Genomic DNA, 13,961 nt, shown 5'->3' on the forward strand with positions numbered 1-13,961 from the left:
ACTGGCAATGTAAAAATGATTTTCTGGCCTATTTCTTTTATAATTGAATGCATGGTATGACCTGCAGAAAGTCCCATCTAAAGAAAATACAGACCCCATAAACCATAGAGATGTGATTAACTACCACACTTGAGTTATGTGGAATATTTCCTAGATGTAGATAAGGAAACGTCAAGGAAAATATATTTCAAAAAATCCTTCTCATTTATCACCTTCAGTCTGTAATTCCAGCATTTCTATAAATAAACAGCATTGAGATGGAAATCTAAGTGGTCAAATAATAGAAGAATAGTTTTTTTATTTGGATAAATTAAAAATATCAAATATATTTTAGCTTTTTTAGGAGTGAGGAGGAGGGGGAGGACGGTGGCTACCAGTCAGCTCGCAGTAAAGCTGTGGTCAGCTGCAGGAACTTATATTTTTGAAGCGCTGTGAGATGTTATCAGACAGGAATCCATCACACGCTTGATAAGATTAATGTGGGGTAGTGAGTTATTAAGGCTTGATGGCTCAGACATCTGGACTGCATTTGGATCATGTTTTTGCTGGGAATGGCAGGCGATGACGGGACGGCAGCAGCCTAATGGAATATGGCAAACCCCATTTCTCAGCTGCTAATATATGGTAGATAAGAAATGCCAGCATCTTTCCAATCTGCCTTTCCTTTCCCGTCATCTGTCTCGCAGCTCTGCTAACTTTCCATATTTAAAGGGCCTGAAATGGGGGAGTAATAAGGAGGAAATAAGGCACTGAGGCACCTTTTGAGGGGAAGTGAGGGTGGGTTTCTGCAGGTCACAGTTTGGTGACAGATGCCCCTTGATAACCTTTAGTAATTGTGGCTGAAGTAAGAGAGGAAGATGTTTTGAAGAGAGAAAGGAAACATGGAATGGCTGGGTATTTAGAAACTGTATCTGATGGGCCCACGGTGACGTTAGATAACTAATACATGATCACGCTCTGCAGAGGATCCTCTCTGCGCTGGGATTAATTACACGATACCTTGCTTACATACACTTGCAGACTGTTCTCAATTATGGCGCATATTTCTGCTGCAGCCCTTCTCTGCGCTCTCTGGCATGGCACTTGTTTCTAAATATCTGTAGAGGTTGTGAGGTGGAACTTAGCAGAAAGCCTTTTTTTCTAGGTTGTTTATACTTCAGATCCCAGACCCCTTGACTCAGATTAATAAGCTCCTCATGAAGTCGTCTGCAAGTGATTTGCTCCAACTCAGGGTCCGAAATCACACGTCCTGCGGGAGTAGAAATAATTTGCTGTTTGGGAGGGGAAACTGGAATGTGATTTCAAAACTTCGTCTTCAAAGAGCCGTCTGCTCAGCCTTAAATTAGATATACAGTATGATGTATAGACTGGCGTTTAATGTGAGTTAGTCCCTCAGCACAATGATTTGATTATGTCTGCCAGGTTGCAAAGTCTGAGCTCATTCTTTTTCCATTCTCTGATGTCTGTGTAATTTTTTCAGGGCATATAAGGAGATTAAATAATGCAGCACACGGCAGCTTTCTGCAGAGATGATTACAGCCAATCTCCACCAAACCCAGCGTCTGCACACCCAGGTTAAATCATCAGACTTTTGTGAGTTGAAACATTTGATGACAATAATAATAAATATGGTTTGGATTTACAGGGATGCTGACAAATAACTTCCCTATTTATCTTCAGCTTTTTAGCAGACACATGACAATTTTAGTCTAAACTGATTTGCATTTGGAGCTTTTTATTATTTTATTCCAGATCATGATGCTGCCACCACCATGCTTCACTGTGAATGTGATGTTATTTTGGTTTAACAATGTAAAGTTTTATTGACTATTACATTGTTTTACCTAAGGGTGCACCAATGTATCGGCCAGCCAATGGTTTCCTTAATTTTAGGAGATCAGTGATCATGTCTGCATGTTTGCAGTTATCAATAGTCACCCCACTTTTGCTAACTCAGTGACTTTCTTGCTATATTTAGCAATTATTCAGACAAAAATATTGGTGCCTGCCATAATTGGCATTGGCAGGTTTGGCTTTTTCAAGATTGGTGAACAGAAATCGGCCAGAAAACTGCAATTGGTGCATCTGGGACGTGCACTGAAAACTAGCTAAAGCCATAAATGTTACAGTGTTCAGTGTTGGTTTACACTTTGTTCCTATACAAATAGATAATAAATAAAAAAGAAGGTGGTGCTGTCTTTGTGTCAGACTTAGCTTTGTGTTTTCACATATAGAAAACAAGTTGTATTAATCAGAAATGTCTGAACTTCTTTTAGTGTGAGTCTGACTTTTAGCCTGGAGAAACGTCCATCTTTAGTCATGTAAATGTTGTTTTACATTTTCTATAATGATGGATGACAGGGTACATATGCAGTGATGTTTTTGTGCTCTTGTCCCGATGATGCCTTTTGGTACAATCAAATCATTTTAATTCTTGTAACTTCTCTTCCAGCCATGTCTTTCACTAAAGGTTAAGATGAACCAGAGCAGCTGTGTGCTTCAGCAAAGTCTTTGTTTTTTATCGGTTTCCTGGAACATATTTTTGTTTGGTTTTCAGATTATTAATACCAAAAATTTAAAATTTTTAAAAAGAAAATTACTTTTTTACATGTCAAATATTAATTATGGCTGTGTGTAGACATTTTATAAACTATGAAACCAGCTAAGTTAGAGATTTGTTTACTTGGACGTGTATGTTCCTCAATAAAAGCAAAACAAAGCAAAAAAGAACTGAAGGAAACTTGTTTGCTCCAACATTACAGTGCTGAATATGTCTACGGGAAACAAAAAATAAAGAGCTTGTCGGTTTTAACTCATGCAAAATGAAAAAAAGAAAAAAACAATTAATATGCAAATGAGATGAGCTGCAAATGAGAAACAAACATCTGTGACTTTGCGCTGGTAGGTGTCTGTGTTCTCCTGACAGGCCGACGAGGAAAGCAAATACTTTCCTGACAGGACGGAGGTGCCGGGCGCTCCAGTTATCTCACCGTGAAACGAGTGTGTGTGAGTGTGAGGGTGTGTGTGTGTGTGTGTGTGTGACGGTGAGCCAGCTCATAGTTCATGTCATGTTTGTTGGCTGCCTCAGGAAGCATGATATGTGGCTGCAACACTCACAAGGGTCCTGCAGCTGTCTCATAGAGAATGTGGACGGGAAAATAATGCCTGACTGCAGGGTTGATCTGTTAAGAAGAAGATGGTGTTTGGAAGTGAGTGCTGGTTTTTAAAAATAGTCAGAGGGATGATTTATTGCAATCTTATATTCTCAAGATGTTCTTAGCATCCATAAGAAGGCTAGACTGTTCAATGAGAATCTACTCAGAGCTTTTTCTGTGAATATTTTTGTTAAATGTGGCTCACAGACGCTGAAATCAAGCTGGAATCTGATAATAATGTTAAAAGATACCATCACAAATGCAACGTCTGTGATTAATGTTTTGTTTTTTACTAAGTACTTTGAACAACATATAAGAATATGACTGGTGGTTTTTATCTAAGCAACTTTAAATGTGTTTTTAAAATCTAAAGGTATTTAAAAAAAAGTCTAAGAAAAGGCATTTTAGTTAAGAAGAACTTTAATCTACTGTACCATAAACCAGGAGTAAAGATAATGTTATAAAGCTCTAATATTTCTTCATTAATCTTTTTTCACAAACATAATCATTGATTTTAGGTTTAGTCCTCCTAGGAAAGCAATATTTCAGCAGCTGTTTGGGATTTATGCATCTGTCTGGATGATCTTTCTTATCATGTAGAAACTAACATCAGTTTTCCAAAAAGACAGCAGAAATGTGGATCCATCTGATTACAGAACATCAATGTGCAATCTGTCAAAAACAAAAAACTAAAATACCTTTTGCTTTAGTTCTGCTTTATAAATATGGAGAAGTTGAAGCAGGTTACTGACATTATAAAAAGACCAAAACATTACAAATGTTGGAGATGACAAGTGTTACAATGGACAAGGATTTCCTCTGTGGAGAAAAATGAAGCAAGTCAAAATAATCAAGCAATATTTTCACCTGTGTTTCTTATTTTATTCACATTTAAACTTTTGTCTCTGGTCCTTTTGAGCTTGTGGTGATTTCTAACCAGTTACTTTTACCTGTTAGTGCTTTCAAATGTCAGGTTTTTGGTTGTAGGTCTGGGATTAGTTGCACCTTTCACATTATATTTTTATCATTTCAAATGCTATTTTAACAGTAGAGCCAGTTTTCTGCAATTAATAATGCAACAAATGCTCTAAATCCTTCTGTTAATCTTCATCCTCTTATCATAATTTGGATTTAATAAGTGTAATCAATAACAAATTATTATTTTAGTTAGACGTTTGTGTTTCAGATAAACACATCTGCTTCTAATAGAGTGATGAAATACAGATGTTATTTTACTATACATACGCTGCTAGTTTTTTTTTTTTTTATAATGTTGGACTGTTTTTTTCCCCATTAGGGTATTTCTTTGCCAAATAATTAGCAGGTTTAATGTAAAAGTAGTTAAACAACCCACAGTATTTCTGTAGGACTCGAATGTCACAACACATGCCTTATGTTTCTTTTTTCTTGGAATAATGTTTACAGTGGAGAAGCCATAAAACTCACCACAAATGGAAAAGGCATGGTGTGGCTGTAATGAGTTATCCATGTTGCTGCTCTGCAGGCGCAGTACTCTCAAGTCACCACAGGATGGCAGTGGTGGATCTTCTGTCTGCTTTGGTTTGTCACGTTTACGCCATGATTTGCTTTTAAAAAACCACCAGTTCTGAGAATTAACTAAGTAGTTACACATTTGATCAAAGTCGTCTAGCTTTGAGGAGCAAATGTGAGGCCAGAACCTTTTGGGTATTCTGAATGATCAACATCTGTTTGAGCCAAATTCACCTCTTGATTCCAGGTAATGAGCCTCAGAGATGGGGATCCTTCTCCAGGACGGGCTCCAGCCTTTCCATCCGTCACAGAGCAGATAAGAGCTCACAGTCTGAACTCGTGTCTCTCACCATGACGGGAGATCGTACAAATATGATCCGGACACATGTGTGCTTGACAGCCCTCCCACACTCTCTGCTTGGCCAGCTTTGCATAACAATCCTGAGGCCCTAGGAAGAAAGGATGGAGAAAGTGAGGAGGAGGAGGAGGAGGGGTGAAATGGGTTGAGGCCCGTGATGCGGAGCGTGGGCCAAGAAGCTGCCAGGATCCCAGCCGCTCCATGTCTGCCCTGGCACAGCATTAAGCAGGCTGTTTTGGGGCCTGTCAAAAGCTCATCATGGCAAGGAAGCCGTCTCTGTGGGGGGGAAGCGGGGGGCCAGGACCCGGTAGGGGGCAGAAACCAGAGAGCCGGCCTGGCAGCCTGGTCTTACGGACCAGGATCACTCTTATTCTTGTACTCTCATTAATGTTACAACAACAATGAACTCACATCCAACTTCTTTAAAATGTTTTTTACACTCCTCTTTCGGTTTATATGCTCTCTTTGTCTTGAATTTTGTGGTCTGAAGTGACGGGGTGTTTTTAATGCTCTGGAAGCATCTCCTCTATAAAATTCAACAAAACACCAAGCCTGTTGCATAACAAATTCTGCTAGATGATAAATTATAGTATTGTTGTTTTGAGACAATTTTCGAGTAATACATTGGTCATGGCATAATAATGCAAGAACACATTCTCATAGATCAATAAACTTTAAATTTTATTTAACATTTAACGCTGGAGGTGGAAGACATTTTAAATATCCAAAATAAATAAACAAAACAACAAATAAAATGAATCATGAAGTCTTTGGGCAGATTTCTGTTGTCCAGTTTGTGGTAGAAAAAGAGGAAAACGACAAATCAAGGAAATGAAAATTCCTGAATTTGTTTTCATTTATCGTGCCATTAATTGATCTGTTGATTATTGCGACAGGCCTACACAACAGCTCACAATGCTTTTCTACATGCTTTTATGTTTTAATATTGTCCAACATGAGCCAGCTCAAAGTGTAAGAAAACGTTGAGAGCGCTCAGATTTACAGAGAACAGGTATGCGAATGCACCACTTGCAAACATCCTAAGGAAAATGTTTCACACTATAAATGTCTGTCGATCAATAAGTAAGGTCATTTTTTTCTTAATATGCACCTAAAAGTTGTCTGTTGTCCAGAATTGGATTATTTTTATTTCAATCTGCCCAGACAAAGTTGTCAAAAACTCAAAAATGTGATGTTTTTTTCAGTCAGTGAACCCAACGGGCTGCGGTAATGACACTCAAACTGACCTGTGTTGGCATTTAAACAGAAAAATGACACACCAGGACAAGTTGAAACATGTAGGCTGCAAGAGAGTGAGAGAGAGCAAGACTTTCAGCGTAAACTTTCAAAGTAAAGCAAACGTTCCCTGTTTTATGCTTTTGAGGTTTTAGTCTCTGGATTTGGACAAGTTTCACTTCACTTTACGTCACTTATTGGATTTAAGCAGCATGCCAGTGTATTTGCGCTCAGCTAGACTTGGTGTTATCCAGGGAGTATCACAATTAAAGTTAATGCAACCTTGCTTGGGAGTGTCCCAATTACAAAACACTACAAGTTTGCTATTAATTCAGTATTTTGCTTTTGCTTTCCTGAAAATACACTGGCCAAATCCTGCTCATGCTTCAGTCTGCATACTAAAAATCTGCTCTAGTAACACTTTATTTCCCATACCAGCGTTTCACATCTGTGGAGTGTCAGTGCTGTGCAGATCTTTGAGAAGGAACTTACTATTTGTTTTGCAAAATTATGATCATAAAGCCTGCATTGGGCGTTTCAAATTGGCCCCGGGTCTAATGTGCTACAACAACAGTAAAACTACGCAATAAAAACACAACAATTTGAAATCCTCCTCTGTCCAACAATTATGCGGGCTATATGGAGCGGCTGGCTCGTTCCTGAGCTGTAATGTTGTGACCATTCCAAGCCCCGAGGCCAGGTGTTTTTGATTGCAATATAGCATGTTGGAGTGCACACTCTGCAGAACAGCTCTGGATTTCTGATAAACCAGATGAGACTGAGTGGGAGTGGGAGGCCCTTATTTATTCATTAATGTTCTGTTTTCTCAGAGAGAGAGCCTGACAGAGAGGCAGGCAGCTACACCCTCTTTTCAGATGACATCCTTTGCTGAGTAATTACATTCCAGCTGATATACAACATTTCAGTGAGCAAAGTGTTTTTGGGGTAAACACCTACGGACACAGACAGATTTTATAGTTTAAAGAGGCAACGAGTGAGCATAGAAGAAAAAGAGACAACAATTACTTCACTTTTATTCCATCAAACCTTTCTTGTTGTGGATGTTCTGCAGCTGTTTCTGAGACATTCAGGATCTTGAAAGGAAACTTTCATAACACAAAAATACAAAACATATTGACATTTGTGAATATATTCAGCTCTGGAAAGAAATGAAGAGACCACTGCACTGAACTCCATTGAAAACCTTGTTGTTATTCCACCAAATACTGATTTCTGAAAACACCAGTGTTGTTGTTTCAACATGAATATGAACTTGTTTTCTCTGCATTATTTGAGGTCTGAAAGCACTCCATCTTTTTCGTTTTTCCTACATGTAGGATGTAGCAACTAAATCCTACATTTTTGCTTGGAATTTCGGAGACATGTTGTCAGTAGTTCATAGAATAAAAGAACAATGTTCATTTTACTCAAACATATCTACAAAAAGTAAAATAAGAGAAACTGGTCATTTAAAGTGACCTCTTAATTTTTTCTAGAGCTGTATGTAAAATTCAGTTATGAAAATGTCAGTCTTAGCTGCTGTAAAGATGACTTTAGTTACATCTGAATAAGCTAAAAAGGTCATAACCCCCGTTTTTTATTTTGAAAACAAGTCACCGAATGCGTCAGGGGAAATACGTAATTTTGCTGGAGCCTTTAACCAATCGTTATTGTCTTGTAGGTCTGAGTTACTCCCAGTTTTCCATTAGTAAATGTGACTGGCAGTTGAATTTCCCAGTTCAGAGTAAAACTTGAATGCAGCATAAGCGACATCTTTGATGTTGGCCATTTGCAGTTGAAAACAAGAGAAGAAGGAACGCATTAAAGCAGGATGATGTTAGGATGCTGTTACACATGGGAGTAAAACAACTTAACATACTGACAGGCAGGAGTGGCCTTTAAACAAAACAAAAAACAAAATGCACTTTCCACATATCTGGTCACATTGCTGTCAAATAACAAAACTCAGAACATCTACACCCAGCTTAAGTTTCCCTTAGCCATAACAAGAGTAATGTATTTCCAGGATCTGACAGTGGAGTCTAATTCCTGCAGTGTGTGTACTGTCATCTCCGTAGTCCCTAAACTAAACTCATAAAAGCTGTCTTCCTGTTCTTTCTTAGCTGTCAGCACAGAGCAGAACAACATGACAAAGATGGTCATGACCAATGAAGAATTTATTAAACTCTGACAAGCATTTACAAGCTGCATCTGGTCCTGATTCTCCTGTGTATACATCTCTGTGTCAGCCCCTGCAGGTGCCACTGCGCTGGTTAACAGGCCAGTTCTGGATGCACTGCAGACAGGATAAAGAGAGCGCGCTCACGTCGGCCTCCTGCATGTTTTCTGCAGATAATAGTAAGATGATAATGGCTGTGCAACTGCGGCATCTACCATAATTCCTTTCAAAGCTTATTATTAATGAGAACAAAGTATTCCAGGGGAAATACAGTGCCTATAAAAGTACTAATCCACTTGGATGTTTTACCCTTTTATTACTTTTGCAAATCAATCGTGATCAAAAGAAATTTCAAATAAAAGAAAAAACCTCTCTTTAATGTTGAAGTAAATACTGATTTCTGCAAAAATAATGACAACTAATATATGTCTCAATCAGATATTTTCCTAAACTCACGTTTAGGAAGTCACAATCGTTTCAAGGATTTAATAGCAATAGATTTAATAAAGAAGTGTGTTTTAGTGTATCTAATATTTATGACACAAAGTGCCTCCCTCAATGAAGTGATAGTCGTATATAAGAGTCCATGACTGGTGTGTTTATTCAGCTGAATCTGTAAGCGCTCTCTTCATTAATCTCCCGACAGATGCATTGATGCACCGCAGCCTTTCACCTGTGCACATGGTAAAAGTGATGTATTTAACGTCTGACATATGCTGGGAAAAAGCAGTGAACATGACGTGACTCAGCTGCGTAATTCTCTTTGTTGTTTTGAAATAACCACTACAAAGCCGGGACTCTTTTTGATGTGGTGTTCTTATTATTTTGCTTCTCTGTAACTTACAGAAACGTCTGCAGTGTAATTTCTCTTAAGCGGGTTTTTTTAAGGACCTCATGGGAGGTAAAAAACAAAATAACTTTTTTTAGAGGGAAAGATGCAGTGTTGTGTGTTAAACTGTCCTCCTGCTGATTATATCCAGGTTTGATTCCATCTATGATTTGGAGGAGTACAAACTTATAGAAAACTGATGAGCAAGCTTATAAATTAAAGCACAAATTTCAAGTATTTCTTTGGATTAATCTAGAATAAGAAACAGTAATTACTTTAATAATCCATAATATGTACAGATGTTTATTTTTATTACTATTTAACGTAGGAACTGCTCATTTCAAAATGAGCTTGCCATAACTTTTAGCTCAGGAATGTCAAACTCCTTTTGGGCCTATCAAAAATCCGAATGTTCTTAAAGGGCCGGTTGTGTCAGAATGTTTTAATAAAACCCATTTAACTGTTAAAATATCAATTAATAGCAGTCCTTCAAGGATTTTGTGATTGTTTTTATGGGTTTGGAATCAAAATCCTATATTTTGGATGCTAATTTTGTGCTAATGTATGATGGTAAAAGTGACTTTTTATTACTTGCCGTATCGATCACGGACTATAACTTGACATCAAGTAAGGCTGAGGCAGCAGTCAATTAAAATTTAATTTGTGGTAACACGTTACTTGACAGGGTGTGCATAATATGGATATTGTCATAAATCTGTCATAAATATGACATAACATCTGTTATAAACATGGAGTCTTTATGAATTCTATGACATGTCATTTGGTAAATAATGACATTTTTAATGCAAAGTTGCTCTAAAAGTTGCATTGAAAGTACATTAAAAGTGCCAACTTTGCATTAAAGTTTCATTATTTATCAAATGACACTTTATGACAACAGTCATAAACATTCATGTTCATGACAGGTGTTATGTCAGTCTTATGCACAGCCTGTCAAATAAAGTGTTACCAAATTTGCAGTAAAATCTGAAATAATGTGGGGATTTGTTGTCTTTGTGTGAATTTTGAGGATCTGTGAAAAACTGGAGGGACTTATTGATTTGGAGTCCAGAGGGCCACATAAAAAGCTACGTCGGGCCAGATTTGGCCCCCGGGCCTTGAGTTTGACACGTCTGCTTTAAATGCAGACAAAGAAGCTTCTTTTTCCCACTTGTGGACTCTGCAGGATGTGATGGCTTTCATGACCTCAACGTTTTATGTTCAACAAAGGTTTTGTCAGAAATCCTGCCAAACTACGTATTACACTATTTGTTAAAGTTCTCTCATGTGAATTATCTTATTTTGGTTCATTTCAAAGTTCAGGAACCTTTGAAGTAATTTATGATTACTCCAACCCCTGAAAATGATTTTGGCTTTTTGTTCAATGGAATAACTAAACGCTTGAGATGTTGTGTCATGGAAAAATTTTTTTTTATTTTTGATATTTTTGGCCTAAAGAATTTGGTTTGAAGTAAATCAGAGCTGTCCAAACTTTCTGGAGCCACAACTGTGAAGTTAAAAGTAGCTGTGGGTCACAAAAGTTTAATCTCTTTTGTTATTAAAAATAGAGAAACAATTCTTTTGTAAAAAACAAATTAAATATGCAATATTGTAATGAAATGTACTAGCCTGATAAATAATTTTAGATTTATTCTAGGCTACAAATAACATACTAGACTCTTTCTAAATGTTTTTTTGGTCTATTTTAATAGATTTTACTTTAAAGTAAAAGTTACTTGATGTTTTTATTATCTGTCAGTAGTTTAAATGAAAGGACAAAATGTGGCTGCTAAAAAGAAATAGTTTCTAACTTTTGCTTGTGTTTTCTTTTTTAATATTGTTTTAATTATTTCTTTTCCTTTTGTTCAGAGAAAATTTAATTTTAGTTTGTTTTAAGCGTTTCACCATCAACAGTCTGGCAAAATAAATTTGTGATACTTTTGAATCATGGACAAGGGCCGCACAGAATCATTCGAAGGGCCGCAAAAGGCCCCCAGGCTGCACTTTGGAGACCCCTGGAGTTAATGATAGAATATAGTGGCACCCGAACATTTTTCTTTGGTGCCGCTTTGTGACAGAGCCTGTAGTGGATTCTGATATAAAATGTACGGGTGGTGTGAAAGGGGTGGAACAAACCAATCAACAATTAAACTTATTTTTTGTTGAATAAAACGATCATTTAATCATTTAAATGATTAAACTTATTACTTGTTTCCTGAACAAGTTTTCTGGTGCTTTTATTCATGTGCAGGCTATGGAAAGTTGGCACCTGAGATAAAGGCGTGTTTGTTGTCCTACAGGAAGTAAGGCACAAGTTATTCTGTGAATTGTATAGCGTGACTGAGCAATACCTCTAGTTATGCTCAACTAGCAAATTTGAAGGAATTGTTTATCCACGAACTGGGAACATTTCTGTGGATGTTTGTATTATGCAAACAACCATGAAAGGAAGATAATAGTTGTGGGAGTAATGGCAGAAGGAAGGTGTTACCCAGGGTGGCGTCCATGCAGGAACCACCACTATAAAAAAGACTGTACGTCATCAGAAGTCCACCTACGTTTTGTGTGACCCTGTCCGTATGAGATGGCACCTCACTACTACCGAAGACTCTGCTTTGTGTTTTGAGTGTTGTTGTTGGAATGAAGTTTGAGGCAGGAGGAGTCAAAACACACGGAGGTTAAAGTCGTGGTTTAGACCGTTACGTTAATTCGGCTCACTTAACAGCGGCTTCACCTTCTGAACCACAAAGCAACACTGCGTGTTAACATAACCCCCATTAATTTTTCCAAATACAGTCCAGATTAAAAAAAAGAAAAACTACACAAAACTAAATACTCAGTCATTAAACCTAATATTAGGCTATAGTAAGGTCAGTGTTGCTAACCTTACGAACCACAAGCAAACACTGACCGTTACACCGCCGGGCTCGCCGTAGCAGAAGCCAAAATACGGTGTTCATTAAAGGACATACTGCCAGATCCCAAAGAACAATGTTGGTGGCTTCTGCAGACACAGTTAAGACACTACCCTACATTTGACTGGAGTACAGGTAAGAGATTCTGATAGAAACTCTTTGTTTTGTTTTCTGTCCACACCTTGGACACAACCCAGCTCTGAAAGTGAGAAACCACCAAATCAGAGTATGAACTATTGTCCTGTTTTGGCAGTTCTGGTGCTGGAAACGGTCAGATGAATGAGCTCTGAGACTGTTTTTCACTTCACCTTCCTCTGTTTTTAATTTACCCTCACAGTATTGGCACTCAGCAAGGCCTCTTTATTTAAACTGGGAGACCCTTTTGATGAATGATTTGATTTTTGGTCAGTTTATTTTATATGTTTTATGTTCGGTTTTCGAGTTATAAAAGTTTAATTTTACCCATTTAGTTTTTGTGTTCATTTGTTTGTGCATTTTTTGTAACTTAATTAATCTAATTCAAGGACAATTAGTTTGGTGTTCATCCTAAGTTAGTCTTGATCTTTAGAAGAATACATAAATGACTCTCAAAGAATGTAAAACAAATCCTCCTTCAAACTGATTTTTGACAGATCAGAAGACTAATTTATTTATGAACATTAAGATAATTTAATGCAACTTAGTGGCCAACAAGGGGTTTTGTGCCTATAGGGATGCATTTAATTTTTCCCACAAATATTTGAAAAATCTAGCTTATCATGTTTTAACATTTGGTAAAAACACAGAAGAGCTTAAATGTGCCAATTACCAGAAACTGTTCATTTAAAATAATTTCTTAAGAGATTTTTTTTGAAGCTGAAACAGCTGTTTTTGTTTTCTGTTTAGGAAAGAGTTTCAGTCAAAAGGGCTAAAAATGAAGATGTCAGCATTTTTGGTAATTTTCAATCACAGTTTATGAGGGCCAAAAATATCCACACAAAACCTTTCTAAATATCTTTTCACTGATTAGATTAATGTAGTTATTGTTGTGTTGTTAATACCTGAGTGTAATTCATAACATAATTATGTCCAGAAGGTTTGCTTTAAATTAAATTAAACCTCAGACTTACCTTGTTTAATTGCTGTGGGGCTCTGGTTACCGTTTGGCCAAGCAGGATTTGCGCTCACCATCAGTCTGCCATACCTCATATAACATCTCACAGTGGGTTTGGACTCGGGCTGCAAGGTAATTGTAATTTTAACTATGTTATCTAAGTGGGATGAAAGCAGGCCAGGCCGTCTGAACTCTCATTTTACGTTAGACCTGCATTTTAAGTGAGGCTGGTACGTGCTTGGAACAGCTCTAGACTATAAACAAGAGATCCAGCAATCTGCAGTTTCATTTCGACAGCACACCAGAGTGTCTGAAGCAATTATATTTCTTTCCTTCCTTGGTGGAAATTTAAAATAGGAGCACACCTTTGTGGTTATTAAATAAGAGAGTGATATTGTTTACTATGGAAAAGATTTCCGAGCTGTCAGATTGTTCCTCAGTTATCTTTTTGACATATAAATGGGAAATATTACAGTCGGTAATTTTATCCATTGTCCTGATGCCACATGGAAACATTCATCATTCTCTTATTATTCAGAAAATGTTTCTCACAGCATTTCGAGCAGCCAGAACATTAATGCTGGCTGTTTTTCATGTGGTCGCTCCTCTGCCAGGCCCAGGCCTCCACTATTGTGCATATTTGGCTCCCTGTCGTGGCTTACTGGGCCACCGAAGTGGGACAGAGCCATCATTAAAGTTATTAGT

Source organism: Xiphophorus couchianus, chromosome 4 (genome assembly GCF_001444195.1).
Source record: "Xiphophorus couchianus chromosome 4, X_couchianus-1.0, whole genome shotgun sequence".
Lineage (NCBI taxonomy): Eukaryota > Metazoa > Chordata > Actinopteri > Cyprinodontiformes > Poeciliidae > Xiphophorus > Xiphophorus couchianus.